At 47.4% G+C, this 26,573-nt stretch overlaps 1 long non-coding RNA gene across 1 annotated transcript in view; it reads right to left on the bottom strand.

Moving 5' to 3' along the window:
• LOC132815005 (uncharacterized) overlaps positions 1-21,622 on the bottom strand; it is a 37,840-nt gene extending 16,218 nt beyond the window's left edge. The window contains exons 1-2 of the long non-coding RNA XR_009644613.1: positions 21,416-21,622; positions 7,174-7,233 (exon numbers count right to left, since the gene is read on the bottom strand). This is a non-coding gene — a long non-coding RNA (uncharacterized LOC132815005). The remainder of the gene's footprint in view (positions 1-7,173; positions 7,234-21,415) is intronic.
• Positions 21,623-26,573: the final 4,951 nt, after the last annotated feature.

Raw genomic sequence — 26,573 nt, 5'->3', positions numbered from 1 at the left:
CTGAATATTTTAATTAGAATCTGACCATAGGGGAGGTGCCAGAGAACTGGAGAACTGCTAATACGATTCCACTTCACAGTAAGGGTGGGAGAGATAGACCAGGGAACTATAGACGAGCGAGTATTAGATCACTGTTAAGGAAACTACTGGAGAAAAAAGGGAAGGAAAAAATCGAACTCCAATCAGAGTCGCAAGGTTTGATCAGGGATAATCATCATGACTTTATCAGAAGGAAGTCACATCTCATGGGTTTGATTGAATTAGTTTGAGGAGGTCATTGTTTTGTTTTTTAGGAAGGCCATTGACAAATTTCCACCTGGGACACTGAGAAATAAAGTAAAATCTCACAATATGAAGCAAAACGTGACAAGTTACACTGAAAACTGTGTTAGTAGCAGGAGACAGAGGGTGGTGGGAGAAGGCTGTTTGTGTGACTGGAGAGCAGTGTCCCCTGTTGTACCAAGTAAGTTTATGTTTGAAGTAACGAATGGCTGAGTGGTTAGCAGTGAGGAGGAAGGCCTTAAGTTACAGGAAGATGCAAATGGAATTGTGAGTTGGGCAGATCAATGGCAGATTGAATGTAACCCTGATAAATCTCTCGGCGGACCAAGTAACGGCTGTCTGGTGGTGTTTTTGAAGTCGCGGGCTAAGTCCAGTTCGTGTTTTTTTTTCAAACAGCTAAAAGTTTTAAAGTTTTTTTAAGCGCCCAGCGGACCCGGAAGCTGGTGCCGTGCTAGGTTACCTGGGTAGGGTTTTTTTCTTATATAAGCGCGCAGGGGAAGAACCCGAGGCACTACAGGGGTAGAGCCTCCCACTCGCCCTCCTCCTCTAACCTAATAATAAGACCCGTTGTGGCAAGCAGGTAAGTGCTGCATTTTGCTTGTTTATTTCTTTAGATTTAGTTTTAAAGCTTACTTTTTAGAGGGATGGCAGTGCAGACAGTGCAATGTTCCTCTTGCAACGTGTATGAGGTGAGGGAAGCCATTAGCATCCCTGCTGATTACACTTGCAAGAAGTGCATCCATCTCCAGCTCCTCCAAGACCGTGTTAGGGAACTGGAGCTGGAGTTGGATGAACTACGGATCATTCGGGAGGCAGAGGTGGTCATAGATCAGAGCTTTAGGGAAGTAGTTACAACGAAAGTTATAGACAGATGGGTGACAGTGAGGGGGAGTGGGAGGAACCAGCCAGTGCAGGGACCCCCTGCGGTCATTCCCCTCAAGAACAAGTATACCGTTTTGGATACTTGTGGGGGGGATGGCTTATCAGGGGTAAGCAACGAGGTTCAGGCCTCTGGCACGGAGCCTGGCCCCGTTATTCAGAAGGGAAGGGTGGAGAAAGTTAGAGCGAAAGTTCTTGGGGAAAAATAGTGAGGGGTACAGATAGGCGGTTTTGTGGGGGCAACAGAGACTCACGATTGGTATGTTGCCTCCCAGGTGCAAGGGTACGTGATGTCTCTGATCGTGTTTTCCGGGTCCTTAAGGGGGAGGGGGAGCAGCCCCAGATCGTGGTCCACGTTGGCACCAACGACATAGGTAGGAAGAGGGGTGAGGATGTCAGGCAGGCTTTCAGGGAGCTAGGTTGGAAGCTCAGAGCTAGAACAAACAGAGTTGTTGTCTCTGGTTTGTTGCCCTTGCCACGTGATAGAGAGTCGAGGAATAGGGAGAGAGAGCAGTTAAATGCGTGGCTACAGGCATGGTGCAGGAGGGAGGGATTCCGGTTTCTGGATAACTGGGGTTCTTTCTGGGGAAGGTGGGACCTCTATAAACAGGATGGTCTACACCTGAACCTGAGGGGCACCAGTATCCTTGGGGGGAGGTTTGCTAGTGCTCTTTGGGAGGGTTTAAACTAACTCTGCAGGGGCATGGGAACCTGGACTGTAGCTTCAGGGTACAGGACCTTGAGTGTAGGGAGGTTAGGAACAAGGCATCGATTTCGAAGGAGGGTGCCTGTAAACAGAAAGGTGGCTTGAAGTGTGTATACTTCAATGCCAGAAGTATAAGAAATAAGGTAGGCGAACTTGCAGCGTGGGTTTGTACCTGGGACTTCGATGTTGTGGCCATTACAGAGACGTGGGTAGAACAGGGGCAGGAATGGCTGTTGCAGGTTCCAGGGTTTAAATGTTTTAGTAGGGTCAGACATGGGGGTAAAAGAGGGGGAGGTGTGGCATTGCTTGTCAAGGATAGCATTACAGCAGTGGAAAGGACGATGGAGGAAGATTTGCCATATGAGGTAGTTTGGGCTGAGGTTAGAAATAGGAAAGGTGAGGTCACCCTGTTAGGTGTTTTCTACAGGCCTCCCGATAGTCCGAGAGAAGTAGAGGATAGTATTGCGAAGATGATTCAGGAGAAGAGTGAAAGTAGCAGGGTGGTTGTTATGGGGGACTTTAACTTCCCAGATATTGACTGGAAAAACTATAGCTCGAGTTCGTTAGATGGGTTGGTGTTTGTCCAATGTGTGCAGGAGGGTTTCCTGACACAATATGTAGACAGGCCAACAAGAGGTGAGGCTACACTGGATTTGTTTCTAGGTAATGAACCAGGCCAGGTGTTAGACTTGGAGGTAGGTGAGCACTTCGGGGACAGTGACCACAACTCGGTGACTTTTACTTTAGTGATGGAGACGGATAAGTGTGCACTGCAGGGCAAGAGCTATAGCTGGGGGCAGGGAAATTATGATGCGGTGAGGCATGACTTAGGATGTGTGGATTGGAAAAACAGGCTTCAGGAGAAGAACACTAACGATATGTGGAGATTGTTCAAGGAACACCTACTGAGTGTCCTTGATAAGTATGTACCAGTCAGGCAGGGAGTAAAGGGTCTTGTGAGGGAGCCGTGGTTTAATAGGGAATTGGAATCCCTTGTGAAAGGGAAGAGTGCGGCCTATGTAAAGATGAGGCGTGAAGGTTCAGTTGGGGCGATTGAGAGTTAAAATGTTGCCAGGAAGGATCTGAAGAGAGAGCTAAGAGCAGCGAGAAGGGGACATGAAAAGTCCTTAGTTGGTAGGATTAGGGAAAACCCAAAGGCTTTCTATAGGTATGTCAGGAATAAAAGGATGACTAGGGTAGGTATCGAGTAACCAGACGTGATCGACGATGCCCTCCACCGCATCTCCTCCACTTCCCGCTCCTCCGCCTTTGAGACCCGCTCCCCCAACCGCCACCAAGACAGAACCCCACTGGTTCTCACCTACCACCCCACCAACCTCCGCATACAACGTATCATCCGCCGCCATTTCCGCCACCTCCAAACGGACCCCACCACCAAGGATATATTTCCCTCCCCTCCCCTATCAGCGTTCCGCAAGGACCACTCCCTTCGTGACTCCCTCGTCAGATCCACACCCCCCACCAACCCAACCTCCACCCCCGGCACCTTCCCCTGCAACCGCAGGAAATGTAAAACTTGCGCCCACACCTCCACACTCACTTCCCTCCAAGGCCCCAAGGGATCCTTCCATATCCGCCACAAGTTCACCTGTACCTCCACACACATCATCTATTGCATCCGCTGCACCCGATGTGGCCTCCTCTATATTGGGGAGACAGGCTGCTTACTTGCGGAACGCTTCAGAGAACACCTCCGGGCCGCCCGGACCAACCAACCCTCAACACTTTAACTCTCCCTCCCACTCCACCGAGGACATGCAGGTCCTTGGACTCCTCCACCGGAAGAACATAACAACGCGACGGCTGGAGGAGGAGCGCCTCATCTTCCGCCTGGGAAACCTCCAACCACAAGGTATGAATTCAGATTTCTCCAGTTTCCTAATTTCCCCTCCCCCCACCTTGTCTCAGTCGGTTCCCTCAACTCAGCACCGCCCTCCTAACCTGCAATCCTCTTCCTGACCTCTCCGCCCCCACCCCACTCCGGCCTATCACCCTCACCTTGACCTCCTTCCACCTATCCCACCTCCATCGCCCCTCCCCCAAGTCCCTCCTCCCTACCTTTTATCTTAGCCTGCTTGGCACACTCTCCCCATTCCTGATGAAGGGCGTATGCTCGAAACGTCGAATTCTCTATTCCTGAGATGCTGCCTGGCCGGCTGTGCTTTGACCAGCAACACATTTGCAGCTAGGGTAGGTATCGGTCCAGTCAAGGATAGTAGTGGGAAGTTGTGCGTGGAGGCGGAGGAGATTGGTGAGACACTAAATCAATACTTTTCGTCAGTATTCACTCAGGAACGGGACTCTGTTGCTGGTGTGAATATTGAGTCACAAGTGATTAGAATGGATGGCCTTGAAGTATGTAGGGAGGAGGTTTTGGGAATACTGGAAAGGATGAAAATAGACAAGTCTCCTGGGCCTGATGGCATTTACCCTAGGATCCTCTGGGAAGCTAGGGAGGAGATAGCAGAGCCATTGGCCTTGATTTTTATGTCGTCATTGTCAACGGGAATAGTACCAGAAGACTGGAGGATAGTGAATGTGGTCCCCTTGTTCAAGAAGGGGAGTAGGGACAGCCCGAGTAACTATAGGCCAGTGAGTCTCACTTCTGTTGTGGGCAAAGTCTTAGAGAGAATGGTAAGGGATAAGATTTATGAACATCTCGATAGGAATAATGTGATCAAGGATAGTCAGCATGGTTTTGTGAAGGGCAGGTCGTGCCTCACAAACCTTATTGAGTTCTTTGGGAAGGTGACTAAGGAGGTGGATGAGGGTAAAGCAGTAGATGTGGTGTATATGGATTTTAGCAAGGCGTTCGATAAGGTTCCCCATGGTAGGCTAATGCAAAAACTACGGAGGTATGGCATTGAGGGTGCATTAGAGGTTTGGATTAGGAATTGGCTGGCTGGAAGGAGACAGAGGGTAGTAGTTGATGGACTAGGTTCATCTTGGAGTGCAGTTACTAGCGGTGTACTCCAGGGATCTGTTTTGGGACCGTTGCTGTTTGTCATCTTTATAAATGATCTAGAGGAGGGGCTTGAAAGCTGGGTGAGCAAGTTTGCGGATGACACAAAGGTCGGTGGAGTTGTGGACAGTGAAGAAGGATGTGGCAGGTTACAGCGGGATATAGATAGGTTGCAGAGCTGGGCAGAAAGGTGGCAGATGGAATTCAATGTAGCTAAGTGTGAAGTCATTCACTTTGGTAGGAGTAACAAGAAGATGGATTACAGGGCTAATGGTAGGCTACTTGGTAGTGTGGATGAGCAGAGGGATCTTGGTGTCCATGTACACAGATCTCTGAAAGTTGCCACCCAGGTAAATAGTGCTGTGAGGAAGGCATATGGTGTACTGGGCTTTATTGGTAGAGGAATTGAGTTCCGGAGTCCTGAGGTCATGTTGCAGTTGTATAAGACTCTGGTGCGGCCTCATCTGGAGTATTGTGTGCAGTTTTGGTCGCCATACTATAGGAAGGATGTGGAGTCATTGGAACGAGTGCAGAGGACGTTTACCAGGATGTTGCCTGGCATGGTAGGAAGATCGTATGAGGAAAGGCTGAGGCACTTGGGCCTGTTCTCATTGGAGAAAAGAAGGTTTAGGGGAGATTTGATAGAGGTGTATAAGATGATTAGGGGTTTAGATAGGGTAGACACTGAGAACCTTTTACCGCTAATGTAGTCAGCTGTTATCACGGAACACAGCTTTAAATTAAGGGGTGGTAGGTATAGGACAGATGTTAGGGGTAGATTCTTTACGCAGCGGGTTGTGAGTTCATGGAATGCCCTGCCAGTAGCAGTGGTGAACTCTCCCTCTTTGGTCATTTAAGCAGGCATTGGATAGGCATATGGAAGTTATTGGGCTAGTGTAGGTTAGGTAGGATTTGGTCGGCGCAACATCGAGGGCCGAAGGGCCTGTACTGCGCTGTATTTTTCCATGTTCTATGTTCTATGATGTTAATTCAAATGTTTAATTCACCTGAATCTTTTTCCTTGAGAAATGCCATCTTCTGTGTTTAAAGTGATTATTTTTCCTCTGTTTCTTTCCCTGACCATGATTAAGAGCTCTTCAGTGTCAGTGATACCATCCTTATGTAGTTTCAGAGCCAGTTAATTCTCTGGATTCCCAATCATCTTCACCACATTGCATGTTTCCTCTTTTGGTTTGATGCCTTGTCACTCTTGGCTGCCTTGTCCTCCCATGAGTATGTTTCATCAGCTTGGGGTTGCATTTCTGGTATTATCTTCCGAATTATCCCCAGAAACTCCTGCTATTGCTTCTCCATGGTCTTTCCTGCTCAGCTCCCCTTCCAACTAACTCTGGCCAGCTCCTCCCGCATGTCTTTGAAGTTACATTGCTTCATTATAACCACATTACATCTTGAAGAAAGCATTACTTATAAAATGAAAGAATGAGTTTTAAGAGATGGGCCACGAAGATTGGTGGATTTCTTAACTAGATACAAAGGGAGAACGAGAGAGAGGAAAGGGAGAATGAGAGAGAGGATATGTACTTCCCTCAATCTTTTGGCAATTCCTGTGTGCTGTGGTCCTTTGTACAGTGCACGTACAACAGAGCAATATGTTCAAACGCTTGGTCAGATGCCATAACGTTCCTCTCCAATAATATGACAGACACTAGTTTTGGAAAGAACCCAACAGACAATATATTTAATTCCTGGTAGAAAGGGAATTAACTGAAGTAAGTTGGAAACCAGAAACAAGAATTTCTAACACACATTCTGATAAAAATGAGAGACTCGAGTTGGGAATCCCAGAAAAGGGGGAACGTTGAGAGAAAGGGAAGGTATCATTTCAGATGAGGATCAAATAATGTTTTAATGCTTCAAAAATTTTATTCATCATGTGCATCATTTTTTGTTAACTGTGTCTCAGTTGTTCATTCAGAATGTGTTATACACATATGAAGAGTGTTACTTATCTGAACACATACTGATTAAACAGTGTATATAAAATCGGTTTTTTTCCATTTCCGACTGTCCTATTGTTGTGCAAGCAGGATACATGAACACCAACTGGCCACCAAAAGACACGACCCACTATCATTAGTTTCCATTCATACATAAAAAGAAGGACACCACGTTGACTGTGACAACACGCACTTCCTAGGACAAAGCCACGCACGAACGTTCTTAGAAACATGGCATTCTAGCGAGAAGTACATCAACAAACGCATCAATTTAGATCCTATCTACCTTGCCTTGAACAAAAAGCTGGAAATGACATCATACTCCTTAAGAAACCAAGACCTCGAAATAGAAAGACGAGACTTACCACGAGTGCGTCACCAGAGACTCTCACTAATGATATCACCTAGTCATCGTGACGAAACATCTGAAAACAAACCAGCAAGCTCAGGGAGTTAAAATACATACTTATTAATTGTTCTTTTTCTCTTAATAGTGGAATTTGCGACTACTTTGTCACTCGTGTTTTAACAGATTACGAGGTGAGGTGAGCTTTTCTGGGTGTGTGGTTTTAATTAACGAGGAGTTCAACAGCGACATCATAACAGTTTGAGGGCTTGTCGTATGGGATTTAGACAGATTTGAACAGCTTTGGCGTACAAAAGGTCCCAGCAGATTCCATCACTTGGCAGTTAGTGACGTAGATCTTCAAATAAAACAGGTGAGAAAATTCATTTAATTTTGTTTCCTTGTGGTTGGTTAAATTAAAAGAAATGGCTTTTAATATTACTAAAGAGGTTCTGAGGTTTAAAGATGGTTCCCAAATTTGCCAAGAAAGTGTAGAAAGACAAAGGAAGGGCATACTTTTAGAATTAACATGTAGATTAGAATTAGGTTTCACCAGAGACAAAAGGAAAGCTGTCATCATAATGGAGTTGGTCAAGCTCTTTGGTCTATCAGAGAAGCAGGCAAGTGTAGTCGAGTTCGAGAAACTTAAATTGCAAATATGACAACTGGAGTTAGAAGATAAAGAAAGAAACAGAAAGAGAGAGAAGATAGAGAAAGAGAAACAGAGGAAAAAGGAAGAGAAGGAGAATTTGAAATTCAGAAGTTTGGATTTAGATAAGAAAGTTAAATTAGCAGGATAAAGATGAAGGGATAATGTAGGGATGTATACAACTATGTTAATACATTGCCATATTTTGGTGCGAAAAATGCGAAAACTACTTCTATTTCATTTACAAAACTGGCTCGGCAGATGGCATGTCCCGTGAACCTGTAGCTAATGCTAGTTCAGACTAAGCTGGTGGGTACAGCTTGAAAGGTATGTGCCGTGCTGTCTCATGAGGGAGCAAGAGATTATGCAGATGTCAAACAGGTTATTTTGAGTGCTTATGAATTCGTACAAGACGAATATAGACAGCAGTTCAGAAATGTAGAGACAGAACCAGGTCAGACTTATATTGAGTTTGAAAGAATTAAACACAGTCATTTTGATAGAAGGATGCAGGCCTTAAAAATGGATAAGACCTGTGAGGCTCGATGGGAGGACTTTAAAGACTCACTTGCAGAGATGGTAAGAATTCATGTGAATGAACAGAAAGTTCAAGAAGTGAGAAGCGTAGCAGAAAGGGCAGATGAGATGCTTTGGTGCATGAGATGAAATTTAGCTTCTGGGAGGATTTCATCTTGTGGGTGATAAAAATTGGGAGAAGGGGAGATCCTGCACTGCAAAACATAGAGAAAGGCACACTGGCAATAGTTTACCACAGATGAAAAAACAGGTCCAAGGGGTTGAAAGGAAGTGAGAGGCCTCAGTTGTTCTTACAATCATGTGGTGGAACACATAAAAATTACAGTGCCGATGGTTTAAGAAGGGCACTGTGAAAAGGTGTTTTCACTGCAGTAAGCTGGGACATACCGTGCTTGGCATTGAAGGAAGACACTTTGGGAAAAGACGTGGTAAAAGAGTTTAAGCCAATGGTATTAGTGAACCTGTTAAAGGAGACCCGAAGTGGAGCCGAGGAGCTGCAGGAGAGTGCACTGCCCAGGCAGGGGCTGGGTATGGAGGCAGTGCCTGTCTGTATAAAGAATTTGCCTCCGTAGATAAACCTCACTAAGGAAAAACGGGGTGTAGGGGGAGGACAAGTAGTTATAATTTTCCAAGATACGGGAGCTGCTCAGTCTCTAATAGTTGAAAACTGAGGGGCCGGAAAGGCACAACAGATCAGGCAGCATTCGAAGAGCAGGACAATCGACACATCAGGAATCGACACATCGTCAGGAATGTGGCGGGGGGAACAGGAGGCTAAAAGAGAAATCGGAAGGTAGGAGATGGACTGGTGTGAGGGTCATTGGGAGGGAGATAGGAAGATATAAATGGGAATTATTGTGATATGTCGGAGGGGAGGGTGGAGTGGGTAGGTGGAAAGGAAGATGGACAGTTAGCACAGTTCAAGAGGGTAGTGCTTAGTTGAACGGTTGAATCTGGGTTGAGGCTGGGGGAGGGGAGATTTGGAAATTGGTGAAGTCAACGTTGATGCTGTATAGTTTGAGGGTTCCAGCTGTCCTACCACCTATCCACTTCACCCTCCTCTCCGACCTTTCACCATCAGTTATCACCTGCATCTACTGATCGCCTTCCAAGCTCCCTTCCACCCCGCACCAGATTTAGCTACACCAAATATTTTGAAACCCTTTGAAAATTGTGTATGATGCTTGGGATATAGGGATCGGAGATGTGTTGACACAGAAAGTTGATGATGGAATTGAGTGGTCAATTGGCTACTTGTCGAAAAAATTCAATATCCACCAGAAAAAAATATATAAAATTTCAATTATAGAAAAGGAATGATTGAATTTCGTACTGGCCTGACAACATTTGAATGGTTACATGACAAATTGTCGCAGATGGTTGTCGACAACAATGACAATCCTGAGTTTTGGTTGCTACTTTGACAACAATTCAAATACAACCAAAGAGTTTGAAAAACGCTCCGGATACCAGAAGCCAATGGAATTTGAATATTATTGTTTGGAAACCTGGAAAGCAATCACATTGTGAGAATTGTTGTATCATGGGGAGTGCATAAACCCAGCATTTGAACACTAGAGGGAGAGCCACTGCAATCCAACAGCAGAGTAACTGCTGTAGAGCAGGAGTGCTAACTGGCCAACTCAAACACTCACTATGAAAGATACATGTTCATGTAAAACCTACTTGCAGTTAAAAAAAAAATGACCCAGGGAGATCAGCAGCTGGATGAGTGAGCACAGTGGGGAAGATAGAGACTGTGTGGTCTTGAGATTGTAATGTTTAAGATGTGGGTTGTTGGAATAACATATTTTTACAGAGTTGGAGTCAGATAGTAAGTAGTTAAGAACAGAGGGCTTTTATTTGTGAATAGTTGTTGTTTAGTGTTCACTATTAAAGTTAAGAAACTGACTTGCTGTTTTTTTAAAAAAGTGGAATGTAGGGGATCTGAGTCGCTCATATTTTAACAGATTACGAGGTGAGGCGAGCTTTTCTGGGTGTTTGGTTTTAATTAACAGAAGGGTTCGACTCCACCTTGTAAATGTCAATCCACACTAACCCCATTTCCCTGCAGTTGGCTCATATCCTTCTAGTCCTTTCCTATCCACATATTTATCCAAACGCTTTTGAAATGTTGTTAATGTACCCCCATCAACCACATCTGCTTGCAACTCATTCACGTACCAGCCTCTGTGGAAAGAAGTGGCCCCTCAGTTTCTCTTTTATTCCTTCCCCTCTAACCTTAAACTCATCCCCTCTATTCTCGATTCTCTAAACCTTGGAAAAAGGCTGAGAGCATTCACCCTATCCATATCCCTCATGATCTTATACAGCTCTATAAGGTCCCCCCCTCAGTCTCCTACACTCTAAACAAAATGTCCTAGTTTGTTCAACCTCTCCCTATAACTCAGACCACTGGGTCCTGACAACATCCTTGTAAACTTCTTATGCACTCTTTCTAATTTAATAATATCCTCCCGATAACAAGGTGACAAAACTGATCACAATACTCCAAGTGCGGCCTTACCAAATTCCTGTGTAATTGCAACATAAATTCCCAACTTCTATACTCAATGTCCTGCCTGATGAAGGCCAGTGTGCCAAAAGACTTCCTCGCTGCCTTGTCTACCTGTGAATCCACTCGCAGAGAACCGTGCACCTGAACCCAATGGTCATTCTTCCTACGACACACTTTAAGACCCTCCCATTCAACATGAAACTCCTACCTTGATTTAGGTTTCCAAAAGGCAAGACCTCACACATTCCATTTATCATTTCTCGGCCCGTTTCCCCACCTGATTAAAATCCTGCTGCAATTTGTGATAAACGTCCTCACTGATCACGATACTACTTATTTTAGTGCCACCTGTAAACTTACTAATCATGCCTTGTACATTCTCAACCAAATCATAGATAACACATAGCAATGGACCTAGCCTCCAGTCTGACAAGCATCCTTCCACTAAACCCTCTGCTTCCTACCATCAAGCCAACTGTGCATCCAATTGGCCTGTTCCCCCAGCATTCCATGCAATATAACCAACCAGAGCAGCCTGCCGTGTGGGACCTTATCAAAGGCCTGACTGAAATCCATAGAGACTACGTCTACTGCTCTGTCCTCATCAACCTTCCTGGTCACTTCATCAATGAACTCTAACTAATTTGGGAAGCATTATCTCCCACTCACAAGTCTATGCTGACTGCTCTGAATCAAACCCTGTGTAAGTAAGGGGCGCAGTCAATGTTGTGCTGTCCTTCATTGTAAGATGATTCGAGTACATAAGTAAAGCCATCTTCCTGCTGTTGTGGAGCCTTGCTGAGAGAGTATTTGGGGCACTCTGTACAGATTTGATCACCTTTGTAATGAATGATCTCCTTACCACAGACACGGGTGATGGTATCATGAGAATAGAGTGAAGAGGCTGAGTGTTTAATCTGTCGAGCTGAGAGACGAAATGGTGATGCTGAAACACGAGGAGTGGTAGCGATCACTTATTTGCAAACAGACATTGACAGGGAGAGAAATTCCATACTTTACCCAGGATTGATTGGTATGATTAATTGCCACGTGTACCTCAGTACAGGGAAACACTTTATTTATGAGCAGTGGAGGCAGATTATAGTAAGCATGGCCAGACAGATCATAGGGTGGAAATAGATTAGGACAGAGTATGGCATAACGGTTACACTGAACAGGACATGCACTGGACAAGATCAATATGAACAAGATCAGCATTATTTGAACTTAGAGAGTCCATCCATCAGTCCAACGTGTCTTTCCTAATAGTTTATATACCTACATTAACTCTCCCCACGTTATTGTGTAGTCGACGTGTGAACCTGTTCTATCGTCAGGTTACTCACAATCCCCAACAGCAGCCACAGTACCTTCCATCTGAAACAGGTAGCCATTCCCATCAGCTTCCACCCTACACAGAAAACACCAGGCTGGCTTCTCGGAGATGGAAGGTGCCTTCTTGAGACTTCACACAAGATATATAGCTTCCCTCCTCACCGCGACAAAACCAAATTAAAGTCCCACATGCGTATCATGAGCAACAGAGCCATGAGGAACAACGTGGAGCAGTCTGTCTGTGCAGCCTCTGCTCCAATTGTTTATCATGTTGGAGCATCAATTAGGAGACAGCTCAGACTGCCGATACTGGAGATCAGAGTAGAGAGTCGATTGTTGGAAACGTACAGCAGGTCAGGCAGCATCCGAGAGGCAGGAGAACCGACGTTTTGGGCATAAGACATTCATCAGGAATCAGCATCAATTACCTCATTCTGCCCCTGTGAAAGGGCATTGAGGTGGGAATGGCCTCCTACTGTTCCTGTGTAAGTGACTGAAGGGACTGACTGGCTTCTTCCTCGTTCGACTGGACAGGGCCAAGGGCCTGATTGTGTTGCCCCTGGTTCCTGTAAGACAGCTCGATGTGTTGACAAGTGTGATGATGCTGTAGTTTTAAGAGGCTTTTTTATCCTGGTTTCTTTTAAGAGAGATATAAAACGATCGTTACGAAGCTGGCTAGTTAAGACCACTTGAGTAAACAGCGAGGGAGGCCTTAGGTTTATTTTAATGCAGTGAATGGGTGTGGCCAGCTCTCACAGATTAGGATCACTGTGTTTTGGTTTCTCAGTAACATCAAAAATTATAGGGTCTCCACCGAGTTGGAAGTTTCACAGAATGTCTCCTGGCTGCTACACTCTCTGAATTTTCTCTAGATGCTGTTTTCTATTCCTGCATTTTCCTTTTGTGGTTATTGGAATTTCCTATGTTGGACTAGTTCATTAGTAATAGCTCCTAGTTCTATTATTCTGTTAAGCTGTCCAATAGAATTATGTTATGCTAAATTTCTCTTTCTTTGGTTTTATTTCATCTTCCGTGTTTAAATAAATGGTATTTTGCTCACCACCGAGTAGTTTGACCAGTCACATTGCATCTGGAACAGACACTATACATTTCCTTTAAAATAAGAAAACGTAAGAATCTAGGCTACTGCCTTCAAATATTTTCAAGGGGCTCTGGTGTGGTCCATCACATTAGAATCATTCTCTTCCCGAGTAATAGGCTGGAGGCACTGAATGGGCTGTCCCTATTTTTCTCCAATAGTGTCAATGGGTTGAATGGCTTCCTCATATTCCTGTGAAACCAGCGTGAGGTGCGGAATGAACTCTTGTTTTACTGTGGCAATGTGCAGTATCAGGCAGTGCTGTTACATGAATGTTACAGACACGTTAACAGCACAAGTCTCAATGGAGTCTGGTCTTCCTGCACATGGACACAGTCCAGTTCAGGAGCTGACAGGGGATAAAATGTCCTGAACATTGTGGAATCCTCAGTGACCAACCCCACTTCTGATCTTATGGTGGTGAGGGTGGTGGCGGGGAGACATTGATGAAGCAGCTGAAGATGTTTGTGAAGAGGAAGTTACCCTGAGGATCTCCCACAGAGGTGACCCAGGACTGAGATGATGAACAACTTCCTTTGTGTCATGTTTGATTCCAAACACTGGAGAGTTTACTCTGATTCCCATTAAGTTCAGATTGTTAAGCTCCTTGATGTCAACAGAAGTTAGCCATTGCTTTGATATCAGGGCCAGTCATTTTTACCTGACCCCTTGTGTCAACCCCTTTTGTTCATATCAATAGGCCATGATATAGGAGCAGCAAGGGTTTTCTTCAAACAGGTGGCATTGCATGTCAGGATTTCTCTTCTCAAGAGTGTTCGGGGAGCTCGATGACTGAAAGTATTTGAAGAGGAGGTAGATGGGTATTGACCTGTCAGAGAGGTGAGGGCGATGAAGAATTGGGTATGAAAGAGGATTTCAGACCGAGAACAGATCAGCCACAATCTTAGTGAAGGGCAAGGCATGTTTGGGGAGTGAATGACCTGCCCCTGTGTCTGATGTTCTCACATTCTGTTATTGGAGAGTTAGTGGGTATTATTTTCATGAATGTTCTGTTTTTGAATGTTGCCGTCAGGGAGACCAGAGGATTTTGTGAGCCATCGCTGGGTGAGGTATGGCGGGTATATTCATAGTGAATTTGGGTCGACAACATGACCAACAAATGGAGCACACGTTTCAGAGAGGGGAAGCTCTGTGAAGAGAGATGAGAGGCCTCTTTCATACCCAGGCTGGGTTTTACAATTACATTTCTCAAATCACATCAAAGCGTGTGGGACAATCTTGAAGGGCCGAATGATCTCCTCTGTTTCTGTGCACCAGGTTATAGAAGTAAGTAGTCTCTAAATGCTCCTGCCTAACAGGTTTAATGGCCTGAATGGAACACAGGAACACGGGATTGAGGGACAGGAGTGGGTCATTAGATACTTTGAAAATTCTCCAACAGACACTAAGATTATGGCTGATCAGGTTGTGGTCTCAGCCCCACTTTCCTGTCTGTGTCCCCTTATGCATGACTCAGTTCTCTGTCAAATATTTACCTAATGCAGCTTTCAACCAATGTGAACATAGAGGCACGATAAACTTCCAGTGAAGAGGATTCCCACTTGAAAGTCCATTCAGAATTATTCGTTGTTCCTCTGATAGAATCACAGCGTCATACAGAATGGAAACAGACCCGTTAATCCAATCTGTTCAGTCCGATCAGATATCAAATCTGATCCAGTCCCATTTGGCAGCATTTGGCCGATATCCCTCGTCTTTCAGATACTTTTTTAATGTGCGATTGTAACGTCCTTCACCACTTCCTCTGACAGCACTTTCTGAACACACACCACTCTGTGTGTGAAACATTTATCTTCAGTCCTTTCTAAATCATTCCCCCTCTCCCCTCCAAACTATATTCTCCTGTTCTGGACTCCCCTATCCTGGGGAGCAGAACATGGCTGTTCAGAATATCCATGCCCCTGCTGGTTTTATAAACCTCTATAATGTGACCCCTCAACCTCTGACACTCCAGGGGGAAACACCTCAACCTCATCAACCTCTCCCGAAAGCGCAAACCTCCAGTCCTGGGACATCTGTGTAAGTCATTTCTGCAGAAAACCGAGTTGTATGCAGTATTCTTAAAGTGGCCTCACCAACATCCTGTACAGATGCAACATGCCACCACAACTCCTATACTCAATGCTCTGACTGATTAAGGCAAATGTGACAAATGTGTTCTGTCCCACTCTGTCTACCTGCGACTCCACTTTCAAGGAACAATGTACCTGCAGCCCTTTGTCCGTTTGTTTCTCAACACTCCCAGGACCTGACCATTAAGTGTATAACTTCTGCCCTGATTTGCGTTCACAAAATACAAAACCTCGCCTTTATCTAAATAAAACTTCATCTGTCACTCCTTGCCCCTTTGACCCATCTATTTGTGGTCTTGTTGTACTCTGAGATAATCTCCTACACCACCTTTCTGATGTCATCTGTAAACTTACTAACTCTGGCCCCAATATTCACATCTAAATCCTTGACATAAATGATGAAATGCAGTTAACTCAGTCCTGATTCTTACAGCACACTGCTGCTCACAAGCCTCCAGTCTGAAAAATACCCCTCTTCCTTCAAGCCAATTGTGACGAGCTTCTTCTGTATCCCATGTGACTGAAACTTACTAATCTGCCTACCAATCAGAATGAAATACTAGCTATGAAGAGAGGCTGAGTAGGTTAGGTTTATTTTCACTAGAAAAAAGAAGATTGTGGGGGCGGAAACTTATTGAGGTTTGCAAAATCATGAAGGTTAAAGATAGGGTGGACAGAGACAAGCTTTTTCCCAGGGTGAAGGATTCAATAATGAGAGGTCATGCTTTAAAGGTGAGAGGTAGACAGTTTAAGGGGGATACACGCGGTAAGTACATTACACAGAGGGGGGTGGGCGTTTGGAACGTGTTGCTAGCAGAGGTGGTAGAGGCAGGCACGACAGATTCATTTAAGGTGCGTCTAGACAGATGCATGGGAGCAGAGAAGTACGTGGGGAGCAGAGGGATACAGATACTTAGGAATTGACCGACAGATTTAGACAGGACATTTGGATTGGCTCAGGCTTGGAGGGCGAAGGGCCTGTTCCTGGGCTGTAAATTTTCTTTGTTCTTTAAATGAACACCTTGCTGAACTCCACATAGACAATGTCAACCAAACTGCCTTCATCAATCTTCTTTGTCATTTCTTCAATAAACTCAACCAATTTAATGAGACATGATTTCCCATGCAGAAAGCCATGTTGTCTACCCCGATCAGTCCTTACCTTCCCAAATGTATGTAAATGCTATCCCTCAGAATCCCCTCCAACAATTCACCCACCACCGACATCAGGCTCTCCGGTCTACAGTTCCCTGGCTTTTTGGGTCACTGTTTCCTTTCTAGTCCCACTCGCCCACTGCTCACAACAAATGTTAAATGTACCCAGGTCGGTGATATGGCCGATGATATCGGTCTCAGACTGGGTCAGGGTCAGTTTTAGGAACAAGTCAGGCTCGTTTCTTTAATCTGCTCAAATAGCACATTTATGATCCAGAGCAATGTTTCTCCAACTATGGTGGAAAGATGAATGACAAACTGTTTTTATATTGCAAATATATGATCAATATTTCCCTTTCTATCACACACACACACACACACACACACACACACACACACACACACACACACACACACACACACACACACCCTCTGCAATGTTTACTTGAAAGAACTTTGCCCAGATATTATCCCATGTACATTGTCCAAACTATGTCTCCATCATATTCCCTGTTCCATGTTGGTGCATCATTGCTGCTGTCATGCACAGAGCCATACCCTGAGCAGAAAATGGTCTTGGTGGATTTGAAGATATGTTTTTATGTTCCTGCTTCATTACAAAATAAAAATGTCTAATTTATTCAGAATACGTGTGTTAAAATGAATGCATTTTTTAAAGAAATACAGAAATTGCTGGAAAAGCTCGGCAGGTCTGTCAGCATCCAGATGCCTTTTACATGCTGTAGTTGTACCCAGCCTCCATCACTTCCTCTGGCAGCTCATTCCATATGCACACCACCCTCCGTGTGAAAAGATGCCCTTTAGGCCTCTTCAAAATCTTTCCCCTCTCACTTCCCACCAATGTCCTCTAGTTTTGGACGCCCCTAACCCGTGGAAAAACCTTGACTACAAACCCTATCCATGACCGTTCTGATTTTATAAACCTTTCCTGCTGCAAAATGTGACTTCAATCAACATGAATGGCTGTACTTTCAATAATCCCGGGCCGAAATGCTGAAATTCAACACCGACACCTCTTCCTTCTCCATCAAGTCACAATTCCAAAACCAGTTTAATAAGTTTGTTCAGATATATTAGGAGACACTTCTGTGGGATTTACACCTAGACCTTTGTGCCCGGAGGTAGGGACACGAGCACCACTCGGCAATATCCATAAAGCTGTAACATTATTCTCCTGTGTGTTTGTTCATCAGCCTGTTATGACATGCTGTGACATACCTCTGCACCAGGCAGGACTTCAATCCAGGCCTTCTCATCCAGAGCTAGGAACACTACTACACAAATTCAGGAATTGGAATCAAATCCAGAGCTCTGGCTCAGAGACACAGACACTGCCCACTATACTACCATACCCAGAATTTGGGTCATATTTTAGTGCCCGCTTCCAGCTCAGTGTGGATTGATTATAATCAGGTTACCATTACTGAATTACAAAAAACACTTTGTATTATTAAACAAATGCAAGATATTTGTCTCAACTGTAGGATATTGAGTGTACTTGCTGAATATTGAAATTAACTATGAACATCTTTAATCGCTATTATCTGTAGTCTGCAATATTAGGGAAAGAAATCCTGCAGGCATACTCTGCACAATGAAGGGTCTCACATAGATATTTATTACTGAACACCAGAGGCGAAGGAAGAGCTTAATTTCTGACCCCAAAACACCGATCAATCTTACCCACCTCTAACGTGTGTCTGCCCTCTTCCTAAAACCATGAAATGACACCAGGCCGCTGATGACTGTCCAGCCTCTCCTCCCCACTGACTGTGTCTGCAATCTGTCCCTCCTCCCTCTAACCACACAAGGCAACCCAAGCTCAGGGTCTTTGTGAAAATCAAGGCCGGAGTGTGCAGGCCTCCTGGAGAGGGGTGGGCATTTTAAAATTGAAGGGGGAGGGGGAGGTGGCAGTCATATCACACACTGGGCTGAGGGGTGGCAGATGGAGGATAATCAGGATTAATGCCAGGCGTTAGATTTGGTAAATCAAACAAGAACAGGACCTATACAATTAAAAGTAGGGTCTTTTGGTGGTGTTGTAGTACAGAAACCTAGACCGTCAGGTTTAATTCTTTAAAATTTGCATCTGATATAGAAAGTGGCTAAGAAGGTGTTTAACATACTTGTCTTCAGAGGTCAGACCTTTGAGTATCGGAATTGGGATGTCATGTTGAGGTTGTACAGGACATTGGTGAGACCTCTTCTGGAATACTGTGTCCTGTCTGGGCATCCTGCCCGCTCATTCCATAGGCACACCACCCTCTGGGTGAAAAAGCTGCCCTTAGGTCGCTTTTAAATGTCACCTTCTCACCTTAAGCCTATGTCCTCTAGGTTTGGACTCCCCCGTACCCTTAGCAAATACCTTGACTATTCACTTTGATATCATTGACCTTGATGTTATTAAGCTGGAGAGGGTTCAGAAGAGTTTAACCTGGATGTTGCTGGGAATGGAGGGATTGAGCTATAAGGAGAGGCTGAATAGGTTGGGACATTTTTCACTGGAGAGTATGAGATGGAGGGGTAACTTTACAGAGGTTTATAAAATGATGAGGGGTACAGATAAGCTGTAGGGCTGATGTCTTTTCCCGAGAGTTGGGGATTCAAAACGGAGGGATATTTTGAGGTGTGAGGAAAAAGATTTACAAAAGTCAGGAGAGGTAATTATTTTAGACAGAAGCTGGCTTGTGTGTGGAATGAACTTCCAGAGGAACTGGTGAAAATAGGGACAGTTACAATATTTAACGGACATTTAGATCAGTACATGGATAAGGCATCAGTTTGGATGGTGCTGTGAGCAGCTGCCCTCTCCCTTCCCCTCTCTGAGTGAATCCCTGTTGGTTTTCACCCTCTGCCAATGCCTGTGCAGTGGCGTGGGGAGGCCAGCAGAGGGTGGCATTGCATCACTTTCAGCACCACAGAGACTACCAGACCTAACCCACACAGAGACACACAGATACACACACAACAATTGTTAGGGCACAGTGTGAAGCTCATCTGGTAACTTAAACTAAACATAAAGAAATGCTCAATTTACCTTGTAAACTGTTGAAATATGAGTGATAGAGAACTCCCAAATTCCAGTGTTTAAACAAAAAATATCAATGTATTTTTTAATGCTGAAAGTGAACATTTTACATCAACTATTCACAACTCTGGGACCCTCTTTCTCCTAACTGCTTATTACCCTACTCCAACTCTACAGCAATATAATGTTTCAATAAGACACTTATTAAAATTACATAAATGTAATTTCAAAACCAAACAGCAGCTGTTGTTTCATCTGACCTCACACCATTATCCCTTTTTCCCATCTTCCCTGGGAAGACTGCCTCATGTTTCAGGATGCTATCGAAGTGTCTACATTTCAGCATTCTGACACCTGGGAACACATCCTTCCATGACACTGTCTCTCAGTCTCCCCCTCTCTGTCTATCCCCCAAACCCCTCCCATGTGGTGATATTTAAACTGATTCCACTGCCATCTCTGTCTCTCTCTGGCAATGATGTTCACACCCTCAGCACCCCCTTGTCATGGTACAATGGAGATATTGAGCTGTAAATGGGTGTGAGCTGTACGTCCTGTCACTTCCAGCATGGGCTGCAAGCTTCCCCTCACTGGGCAGGGATCTAATACAGTGTTAAAGAGCAATGCGCTGGGGTGGGGTACAAAGTCCTACATCCTGGGAGTGTCACTGCTCCTGGGTTACACATCAATGCACTGGGGTGGGGTACACAGTCCTACATGCTGGGAGGGTAACTGCTCCTGGGTTACAGATTAATTCACGGGTGATCACTGCACAGGTCTCTGTGCTGGTCAGACTGTCTGGTTGAGGTTTATAGATAATGCAATGATGTGGTCAGTGCTGCTCCCCGTGCGGGACAGGTATGTAGCCTGTGCACAGTACATCATGTTGGTGGTAGGAGGGAAAGGTGATGGACAGGTCAAGGGGTTACCCGAAACGTTCCGTCCCTGACATTCTATAACTGACATTCCCCGGAAAGTTCTGTCCCTGACATTCTATAACTGACATTCCCCAGAACGTTCTGTCCCTGACATTCTATAACTGACATTCCCCGGAACGTTCTGTCCCGACATTCTATAACTGCCATTTCCCGGAAAGTTCTGTCCCTGACATTCTATAACCGACACTCCCCGGAACGTTCTGTCCCCGACATTCTATAACTGACATTCCCCGGAACGTTCTGTCCCTGACGTTGTTTGTTTGTGAACGGCTGGACGTCAGTGAATTGAACAAACGATAAGATCCCGAGGGAAGAGATCCCGTTCCAGGGAGAAGGAGACACTGTTCCGAAGGCCCCTCAGGCAGTTAAAGGAGTGAATACGTTTTCCCTGCGTTTACATTTCTCCACGACACTGGAGCGACCACAATTTAAACCAAAATACAGAAATTCCCAAACTCTGTTTGTTTTCAGGAAACTGGGAGAGAATCCTTCAGGACAGCAACGCTCCCACCCTCCGTATTAGGAACTGGGAAGGAGTGACCTGTATCTGCTCTCGAGTGATCGAGTGTGTGCGAATGTTCTAGAAACCATCTGTCCTTATGGATGTGTCTCGGTGTGTTTGGGGAGGGAGGGTTTGTTGTGGTTTATGTCACATTTTTGTCAGTAATTCCGACCTTCCCATTTGTTATTCCAGCTCCAATTATTTTAATAAATCCCTGAATACAGGGATACATTTGAAAATCTCACTGGGTCCCCGATCAAACGGGTCCCTTTGCCTCCAGGCTGATGGATAATGGGTTTGTTTTCCTTCCTCACAGTTAACGTAGTGACCATCTACGTCCTGCTTTATATAAAGATTGTGGATTGTCTCCATGTGTCAGACGTTACCTGGGGGCCATGGCAGCGGCGGATCTCCTGGTCATTATCCTCGACCTGATCCTGAGACACATTCCCATTGTTTATCAGGAACAGTTTTATTTCCTGTACTCCGTCCCCGTGTGTAATATCCACGCTGTCCTGCTTTATGCAGCCACTGACTGCTCTGTCTGGTTCACCGTCAGTTTCACCTTTGATCGGTTTGTGGCCATTTGTTGCCAGAAGCTGAAAAGTAAATATTGCAGTGAGAAAACGGCGGCTGTGGTTCTGGGAGCAGTGACTGTGCTGAGCTGTTTAAAGAACATTTCCTGGTATTTTATGCTCACGGCTCGGTATTGGCTGATGAACACCCCCTGGTTTTGTTATTTAACACTCGCTGTTCTATTGTCCAGTGTCTGGGTCACAATCGAGTCCCTCCACCACATTCTAACCCCGTGTGTCCCATTTCTCCTGATTCTGCTGCTCAATGTTCTCACCGTCAGACACATTTTAGTGACCAGCAGAGCCCGCAGGAGACTCCGCGCTCACACCAATGGGGACGCTCAGTCTGACACTGAAATGAGAAACCGAAAAAAATCCATCATTTTACTGTTTGTGATCTCGGCCAATTTCATCCTATTATGGTCAATGTTAATGCTGTTTTCTATATGGTACCGGATGTGGGCTATTGGGTATAAGTCTGTGTATCTCAATTGGTTTGTGCTGGAATTGGGCTTCATGCTGCAGCGCCTCAGTTGCTGCACAAACACCGCGATTTATGCCGTGACCCAGACTAAGTTCAGGCAGCAGCTGAAGAATGTGCTGAAATATCCCTTCACCCAAATTCATCCATCCATCAAATTCCCTCATTAATCACACCATCCGGGATTTTCTCATTTCAGTTCAGTGTTTCAGTGATGGAGCAGCCTGTCGCTATGGTAACAGACTGAGGGTAGCGCTGGTTTGTCCATCCTTATCCCACAGAGGGGTTACAGGGAAACATTTCAATGTTTATCACAACTCAGGGGCCAGTGAGATAAGGCACCATCCCACTTCCATTTGTAACCAATAAAAATGTGGATTAAAGCGTGCCGAGCAGCAGAGTGACTGATGTTGTTGTGTGTCTTTGTGTTGGAGAAGCTGAGCTGGAGAGAGACAGACTAAGCCCCGAGTCCTGGTCCTCAGGGAAGGGGAGGGCACCGCGCCCTGAGCTCAGGAGTTGGGGTTAACGCCAACCTGGTCTCCCCATTACTTCTCCCTACTCTTTCTGCTCAATTCTCTCTCTCTCATCACCTCTCCTCTTCACACTCCCTCGTTTCCCCTTTCACACACAATCCCCCCAATCCCGGTTTCTCCACCTGCCCACATCTTCCCTCTCCCCTCACCCTCACTCTGTCTGTCCTGCTGTCTCTGTCTCCCTCCAGCAGTTTCATCTCTACCGCATTTTCCCCTCCTACTACCTCCCACATCTCACCACCACCTACACGCAGCCTCACGACCAATCAAACCTGCATCACCCAGTCTCTGGGTCAGAGGGAGAGGGAAGTACCAGGGAGACAGAGTGTGTCTGAGACAGAGGGAGGGAGGGACAGGAGGGAGAGAGATTCAGTCAGAGAGAAACGGAGGAAGGTGGGGGAGAGAGAGAGACAGACACTGATTGAGGAGGGTCAAGCGTGAGAGAAGGTGTAGGGAGAGTGAAGGAGCGGGGTTAGAGAGAAGGGGCAAGGGAGAGATAGGGTGAGATAGGGGAGGGCGAGAGATGGGACAGAGGTAGGGGAGGGAGTGTCAAGAGGGAGGGAGAGGGCGAAAGAGGGGATGGGAGAGAGAGGGAGCGTGAGGGGAGAGGAAAAGGGAGGGAGAGGGCGAGAGATAGGAGGGACAGAGGGGAGGGAGAGAGAGAGAGGGGAGAGGTTGAGAGAGCGAGGATGATACAGTGGAGTGAGGGAGTGGAGGGCAAGAGAGAGGAGCACGAGAGGGAGGGAGAGTGGGAGAGGGACGAGAGAGAGGGGGGAGGGCGAGAGTGAGGAGGATGAGAGAGGAGATGGCAAGAGAGGGGAGACCGAGAGAAGAGAGGGAAGGGAGGGGAGGGTGCGACGGGGGGAGGGTGAGAAAAGGGGGAGGGTGTGAGTGGGGGAGGGCGAGAGACGGGGAGGGCAAGAGAGCACAGTGCACGAGAGGGGAGAGGAAGGTGAAGGCGAGAGGGAGGGAGAGAGTGAAAGAGGGGAGGGCGAGAGAGGGAGGAGAGGGAGGGGTGGGCAAGAGGGGGGAGAGGGCGAGAGGGAGGGAGAGGGCGAGATAGAGGAGTGCGAGAGAGGGGGAGGGTGAGAGAAGGGATGGTGAGAGAGGCGATGGAGAAAGAGGGAAGGGGGTTGGCGAGAGAGGTGAGGGGTGAGAGAGGGGAGGGAGAGAGAGAGTAGGGAGAGAGAGGGGAGGGAGGGGAGGGTGCGAGGAAGGGAGAGGGCGAGAGAGGATAGGGTGAGAGGGGGTGGGCGAGAGAGGGAAAGGAGGGAGGGGAGGGTGTGAGGGAGGGTGAGGGTATGAGAGGGAGTGGAGGGTGAGAGAGGGGTGAGGGTGAGAGGGGGAGTGTGAGAGGTGGGAGGGCGAGAAAGGAGAGGGCGAGAGGGAAGGAGAGGGCGAGAGGGAGGGAGGGGGAGACAGGGGAGATACAGAGGGGAGGGCGCGACAGGCTAGGGAGGGAGGGGAGGGTGAGAGAAGGGTGAAGGTGAGAGAGAGGAGGACAAGAGAGGGGAGGGAATTAAGGGCGAGAGATGGAGTGCAAGAGAGGGGAGGGCAACAGAGAGGAGGGAAGGGAGGGCGAGAAGAATGGAGAGGGTGAGAGAGGAGGGCAAGTGAGGGGAGGAAGGGAGGGGAGGGCGATAGAGGGGAGGGCGAGAGCGGGGTGGGCTTGAAGGAGGGAGAGGGAGTGAGAGGGAAGGGAGGGAAGGAGAGGGTGAGAGAGGAGAGGGATGAAGGGGAGGGCGAGAGAGGGGGAGGCAAGATGGATGGAGGTGAGGGAGGATGGGGAGGGCGAGAGAGGGGGAGAGGAAGGGGAAGGGACCGTCAGAGAGGGGAAGGAGGGAGGGGAGGCCGAGAGGAAGGGAGAGGGCGAGACAGGGAAGGGAAGGAGGGGAGAACAAGAGAAAGGGAGAGGGTGAGAGAGGATAGGGCGAGAGAGGGGGAGCGCTAGTGAGGGGGGCAAGAGAGGGGGAGGGTGAGAGAGGGGTAGAGGGAGGGGAAGGCAAGATGGATGGAGAGTGCGAGAGAGAGGTGAGGGAGGATAGGGAGGGCGAGAGAGAGGGAGAGGGAGGGGAGGGTGAGAGAGGGAAGGACGAGAAGGGGACAAAGAGATGGGGACAGAGAGAGGGGAATTGAGAGAAGGTGGACAGAGTGAGGGGGAAGAGAGAGGGGGGATGTAGAGAGGGGGACAGAGAGAGGACAGACAGAGAGAGGGGGACAGAGAGAGGGGGTACAGAGAGAGTGGGACAGAGTGAGGGCGGACAGAGAGAGGGGGACAGTGAGAGGGGGACAGTGAGAGGGGGACAGTGAGAGGGGAAAGAGGGAAGGGGACAGAGGGAAGGGAGACAAAGAGAGGGGGACAGAGAAAGGGGGACAGAGAAAGGGAACAGGGAGTGTGGGGACAGAGAGAGGGGGACAGAGAGAGGGGGACAGAGAGAGGGAAAGAGTGAGAGCGGGACAGAGATACGGGGATAGAGTGAGAGGAACAGAGAGAGAGAGGAGGGACAGAGAGAGGTCGACAGAGAGAGGGTCGCAGAGAGAGGGGGAGGTTGTGTGGGGGACAGAGAGAGGGGGAAAGAGAGGGGGGAAAGAGAGAAGGAGACAGACAGAGGGAAACAAGAGAGGGGGACAGAGAAAGGGGGACAGAGAGAGGGGGACATAGAAAAGGGGACAGAGAGAGTGGTGACAGAGAGAGGGGGACAGAGAAAGGGGAACAGAGAAAGGGGAACAGAGGGAAGGAGACAGAGAGAGGGGAAGAGAGGGAAGGAGACAGAGATACGGGGATAGAGTGAGAGGAACAGAGAGAGGAGGGACAGAGAGAGGTCGACAGAGAGAGGGGCAGACAGGGGGACAGAGCGAGGTGGACAGAGAGAGGGGGACAGAGAGAGAGGGGACGTGGAGAGGGGGACAGAGAGAGGGGCACAGAGTGATGGGGACAGAAAAAGGGGGACAGAGAAAGGGGACAGGGGGAAGGGGACAGAGGGAAGGGGGACAGAGGGAAGGGGGACAGAGAGAGGGGGACAGAGAAAGGGGGACAGAGAGAGGGGACAGAGAGAGGGGGACAGATAGAGGGGGCAGAGAGAGGGGGACAGAGAGAGGGGGACAGATAGAGGGGGACAGATAGAGGGGGACAGAGGGAAGGGGGACAGAGGAGGGGGACAGAGAGAGTGGGGACAGAAAAAGGGGAACAGAGAGAGGGGAACAGAGAGAGCGGGACAGAGAGAGAGGGGACAGAGAGAGGGGGCAGAGAGAGAGGGGTAAAGAGAGGGGTGACAGAGAGCGGGGTATAAAGAGAGGGGACAGAGAGAGGGAGCAGAGAGAGTGAGGACAGAGAGAGGGGGACAGAGAGGGGTACAGAGAGAGGAGAACAGGGAGTTTGGGGATAGAGACGGGGGGACACAGACAGGGGGACAAAGAGAGTGGACAGAGAGAGGGGAACAGAGATATGGGGACAGAGATAGGGGTCAGAGGGAGGGACAGAGAGATGGGGGACAGAGGGAAGTGGACTGCGAGAGTGGGACAGAGATACGGGAATAGAGTGAAGGGAACAGAGAGAATGGCACAGAGAGAGGGGGACAAAGAAATGGGGATAGAATCAGGAGAAGGGGACAGAGAGAGGGAAACAGAGAGAGGGGGACAGAGAGGTGGGACGCGTAGAGGGGGACAGAGTGAGGGGGACAGAATGAGGGGACAGAGAGAGGTGGACAGAGAGAGGGGGACAGATGGAGGGGTCAGAGGGAGGGGACAGAGAGAAGGGGACAGAGAGAGGGGTACAGAGTGAGAGGAACAGAGAGAAGGGGACAGAGACAGGGCGGACAGAGAATGGGGGACAGAGAGAGGAGGGACAGAGAGAGGAGGGACAGAGAGAGGAGGGCAGACAGCGGGGACAGAAGACGGGGGACAGAGAGGGTGGACAAAGTGATGGTGGGACAGAGAGAGTGGCAGAGAGAGGCAG

This window comes from Hemiscyllium ocellatum, unplaced genomic scaffold (genome assembly GCF_020745735.1).
Source record: "Hemiscyllium ocellatum isolate sHemOce1 unplaced genomic scaffold, sHemOce1.pat.X.cur. scaffold_997_pat_ctg1, whole genome shotgun sequence".
In the NCBI taxonomy this organism is placed as follows: Eukaryota; Metazoa; Chordata; class Chondrichthyes; order Orectolobiformes; family Hemiscylliidae; genus Hemiscyllium; species Hemiscyllium ocellatum.
Note: the sequence above shows the minus strand (reverse complement) of the source record. Positions and strands in the feature narration are given on the sequence as shown.